General features: G+C 41.0%; 1 long non-coding RNA gene across 5 annotated transcripts in view; it reads left to right on the plus strand.

Moving 5' to 3' along the window:
* The first annotated feature begins 1,876 nt into the window (after positions 1–1,876).
* Positions 1,877–5,057, plus strand: part of LOC121813611 — a 4,008-nt gene continuing 827 nt past the window's right edge. The window contains exons 1-6 of one of the 5 annotated variants that reach the window (XR_006053794.1): positions 1,877–2,353; positions 2,560–2,664; positions 3,367–3,475; positions 3,594–3,660; positions 3,808–3,892; positions 4,689–4,872. This is a non-coding gene — a long non-coding RNA (uncharacterized LOC121813611). The other 4 variants (XR_006053791.1, XR_006053792.1, XR_006053790.1 and 1 more) reach the window with 4 other exon arrangements.

The raw sequence follows: 5,057 nt of genomic DNA on the forward strand, positions 1-5,057 counted from the left end.
AGCTAGAATACAACAAACTTTAACTGGAAACAGAACCCAGATAAGCAAATAAAGAAGGTGTAAAACTAGAAACACTAAACTAAGAGGAAAACTAAGGCTTTCAAAATCAAACAGATAAACACTGAGGAATCACAACTAACATGACACAAAGACAAACAAATAGACCAGCTCAGACACAGGAACATGAGGGACACAAGAAATACAATATATAATGAAGAGAACTAGATGTGAAACCAAAACGCAGGGTTGTGAATGCAAAGAAACAAATCACAAAATGCTGTAAAAAGACAAAACTCTGGGTCCTAGATGCCAAGACCCTAGCAGCCAGTTAGTGCATAAACACTTGATCAAAGTTCTTGCTGCCAAGGGATTCGTGGGCAGTCACATAGGGGTCAGGTAGGTCTGAATAATTTTTTCCCTCAAAAATGAAATCATCATTTAAAAACTGTGTATTTACTAGTTTACATAAAAGTGAGACAAACATGAAAAAAGACTGCCTTACAAAGACTGTACGAAAATGATGAGCAGCTCCATCTTCTTGATACATTCTGAAAATCTTTTGGATGTTGATTAGCAGTGCCACAAAACACTCATATTGATTACCAACTAACCAGATTGAATTTATTTAAACTCATCTTGTAAACAGTTTTACGTTTCTGCTTACAGTCTGTTCTATTCTGTTCTGTACTGTAACCATTCTAGTCTATTTGAATGAAGTGGCTAGGTCAGAAGAAACCCTATGTACTTATTGTAACAAGATTTGTTACACTAAGTTTGTAATAAGATTTTCCTTCCACTGCTATTCTTCAGGGTTCCTGACTGGTTACAGGAGAGCTCCTATTCTTGGCATCGACCAGGTCAAGATGAAGGTTCAGGTTAAGCAAATTCAGAGCGGCACCTGTGATCAGCACTTCCCTGAAGCCCTGACATGTCACTCTATTCTGTATCTGCCTTTTTACTCAACTAAGGAGATCCTGCGAGACAGACTGACAGAGGCCCTGCTAGCAGATACTGAATTCACACTGTGATGGTGGATCGTATGCAGCTCTAAAGGAGCGTGCACTGTGTCTGTGCTGAGGAGGGATGAGATTTATTTTTACTCTTGGAACTTTTTTTTCCTGTGGTACCTCAGGATAATTAACACTGTGTATTACAATAATATTACACTATAGAAAATGCACAACTTGACTTTGTAAGATTTCTTTTTAAAAAAATTCAACATTCCTACATAAGATGGCTGTGTAACAGCATCAGTATCATAAGGCACTTTAGAATTATCTAACGTTTCTTAATATGTCATAATTTATCCAATAATTTAAATTATTCCAATGAATCAAATCTAATTTTTATGCTCAGACAAAGATGAACAGAATAATTTATTACTTGTTATAAACATCTGACTATGTGTAATACAATCTAAAGTATCACTTCTGTATTATTTATCACTTTATTCTTTGTGTGTTATTTAATCCTGACCAATATTTCTGTCCTAACATGGTCTGAATATGTTTCACTACAAGCTAACATTTACAGCATGACTTTAAGCTAGCACCATAAAGACGGTAAAAGACACTGTAATATGTAGAAATGCATGTGAAAAGTGTTATATTAGCAGTGGCTGTGCTACTCCACACCGCCACTTTAACATTACTGACACTGTGTTTCTTACCTGTAAACAGCTGGTCTTGTGTGATAAAAGCTTGTGCAGAAAGTAGCAGGTGTAGACTGGCCCATAGCACTGTATGAAGTGATAAGATGTGAAAGGACATATATAGGGTACCTTAAAGGGCGCCTTAAAAGTGTTTCCCTGAGCTTTTACTTGCAGCTTGATGTCTAAATAAAAATAAATAAATGTAAATGAAAAAAAAAGAAAGGAGGAGCCCGGAGCTTCGTCTTTCGCTCGGCCTACCCCGCTATAGCAGACGGACCGTCAGAGACTCGAACTTGGCCGTTAAACTCTGAGGTCTGAATGCTGGCCTCTTAAGGCTGTGCACCACACAGCCGGCCAGAAGAAAATAGAAAAAAAGGACATTTATCTTCTGTTGTTCAACAATTTTTTTTCCGTTTTTTTAAATCTATTTAGCTTGTTGTGCAGTATTGTTCCACACAAATGACACATGGAAACCTAGCTATTTTTTTATTGGCTTTCACAAAATGGGACTGCCAATGTTGGAGGTGTTACTGAGCCAAAGTCTTCCTGCTAGCCGGAAACCTGCTGGCGGCGCCACTATGTTCTCAGCACACTCTTCAGCGTCAGCTTTGTTGCCTGTTTTCGGCACACCTACCTAGTCCCACTCATCCACTTTATCTGCTCATGGCAGATTTACCCACACTGAGCACTCCTTGGATTAAGGTAAATTGAAGCAGGTGATTATAAAAAAGACACACAGCTTATCATCTTATCCTTGTGCAACAGCTAAAAGCACTCTGTTCATTTGTTTGCTAGATTAGCCGCTAGCATACACACACTGTGTTAGAGGCTTGTTGCTACCTAGTTAGCGATGCTACACACCTGTTACTGTGTATTTTTCAATGATTCAGCACTCCTTGGATTTTTAGACAGTAATGAGATCATGTGCACACTCCACAGAGGTCCAGAGTCCAAATGTGACCTCTAGCACCAAACGCTTGCTGCAGTTGTTGGTGTCAGAGGTGACACACAAGGTATCAGGTTTTCTGTGCGATTACTTTTTCATATAGGACCAAGTATGTTTGGATAGCGTTTTGCCCTTGCAAACTGCCGTTGAATATTAGACATTGTTGTCTAATGTTATAAATGTATTGATGTGAAAGGTGTAAGTGTGACAAATATGGAATAAGATAGGAAATGAGAAAGGAGGCAAATACTTGTTCACAGGGCTATAGTCTGTAAATGGTCTTCTTTTGGCTATAGTAGATCTTTTACTTGTTCCTTTTTTAATTGTTTGTTAAAATAGTTTTTTCCATCATATTGAGTATAGAGGAATGCAACTGTGAGCTTTAGCGATTATCCCGCTTCAACAGGACCGTGATCCCGATGTGTGAGACAGCAGGGTGCTGCCACTGGTGTTGTAATGTGTGATTTAGTTCCTCCTAACATTTCAGTTTGCTTCCAGTATCTATCCTCTGTGATTACTGGCTCTTTAGACAGATTTAGTAGAAGTGTGTGAGCTATTGGCTCAGTATAAAGGGTCAGTAGTGTTTTCATGTCACCTATCCATCCTCCATTTAGTCACCCAAAGCATGTAGTAAATACTGCTCACTTTTATTCACCTTCTCTTAAATCCAGACAAATTCCCACTTGTTAACGTTGAGCTTCGTGTGTGTGTGTGTGGTTTGTGTGTGTGTGTGTGTGTGTGTGTGTGTGTGTGTGTGTGTGTGTGCCAGTTGCAGCCTCCAAGTTGAACACCATCACCAAATCCAACCTGGGTCAGTGTGTCAGCAAGTACGACCTGCTGGTCTGGTTTGAGATCAGCGAGCTGGAGCCCACTGGAGAGTGAGTATCCACCTGGAGTGTTATATTGACGCACAAGCTTTAAAGGAACCATAAAAATGATCTCCAGGAAGAATATTATAAGTTGGGATGTTGTGTCACCTCCTCCCTCCATGCACAGGTACATCCCAGCCATCGTGGATCACAGTGGAGGCCTGCCCTGTCATGGTACCTACCTGCTGCACCAGGTACAGGATTGGTGCACATGTTGTTTCCTTATTACTCACACAGTGGTAACTGCTTCCTTTGTACACAGTTGAATATCTTCTTTTAAAGCGTAATGTTGCTCTAGCTGTGCTCACTGTGATCCTGAGCTCCTGTTATGTTTGCTGCAGGGGATCCAGCGGAGGATCACAGTGACCCTCATCCACGAGAAGGGCAGCGAGCTCCATTGGAAAGATGTCCGTGAGCTGGTTGTAGGTGAGCAGCCTGCCTTTAGGGTCTAGTCGTGCTATACCTCTGTGTAGAAAACAAAACCCCAAAGCACCGAAACAATGTTTTATAGTGTTTGTGTGCTTTTGATAGAGGAAGACAGGACAGAACATCATTAAAGGGATTTGACTTTGTGAGATCACCCTGAAAACGCACCACTCGGTTCACTCTGAGATATTTTCAGTCTGGAAAGATGAATCTGTCGGGCTTCAGGCTGCTTCTCACTTTAAGCAGTTCATGCTGTAGCTGATGGACCAAAAATGACATTTGATATTTTAGACATTCAGCTGCTGACTCTGAAGCCAACTTTTCTGTATTTGTTTGTTTGTGATTGTGTGACACTGAACCACAGTGCTATGTATATCCTCTGTAACACTCAGACGTTTCCAGATCAGTGTTTCCCCCTCAGCTGTTTCTCACTATAGAGTCTTTCCTCTGTAACAATGAGGCACCAGCAGAGCATATCTGGCTCCCAGTCTGTGGCTGATAGTGCCCCCTGCTGTTAATAACAGGAACAGTGTAACCTTGTATGGAGCTCATAGTGATGGTCTGAAGATTGCTGCTGCAAGGCAGTAATTTGTATCCATGTGTGCTGTCTATTCTGAGCATATGCAGTTATGTGAGCTCTCAGGTTTTATGTATCAGGACATAATTAAAAACAATCAGGTCCTTAGTAGGTCTTAATATGAGGTAAATATAAAACATGAAGTGTTTGTGAGGTTCATCTGCAGCACCTTTGTCTCTGTGAAATGTTTGCTAATTTAACATTTTCCCTCCTAAACAGGAAGGAGTTTGTGGAGGCCCATGTGAATCATGCCTTCAACACATCAGTGGAGAGTCTGTTCCAGGAGTTCAAGCGAGGCTTCTTCCTGGTGTGTGAGCAGGATTTGGTGAGGCTGTTTCGACCAGAGGAGCTGCAGGGAGTGCTGGTCGGCCAGGACGTGCATGACTGGGAAAAGTTCAAACAGGTACAGTCAGCCAAACAGACACAGGCTGTAGTTTCACAGCTGTCCTGTAGCACAATAACTGTGTACTGCATACTGCCAAAAGCATTCAGTCGGCTGCTTTAACACAAATATGAACTTGAGTCACATCTCAGTCTTAATCCAGACTTTTGTATGATAGTATAATATAATAGTCAGCCCACCCTTCG

Source organism: Haplochromis burtoni, unplaced genomic scaffold (genome assembly GCF_018398535.1).
Source record: "Haplochromis burtoni strain Fernald_Lab_line unplaced genomic scaffold, NCSU_Asbu1 Contig_2048, whole genome shotgun sequence".
Classification (NCBI taxonomy): domain Eukaryota; kingdom Metazoa; phylum Chordata; class Actinopteri; order Cichliformes; family Cichlidae; genus Haplochromis; species Haplochromis burtoni.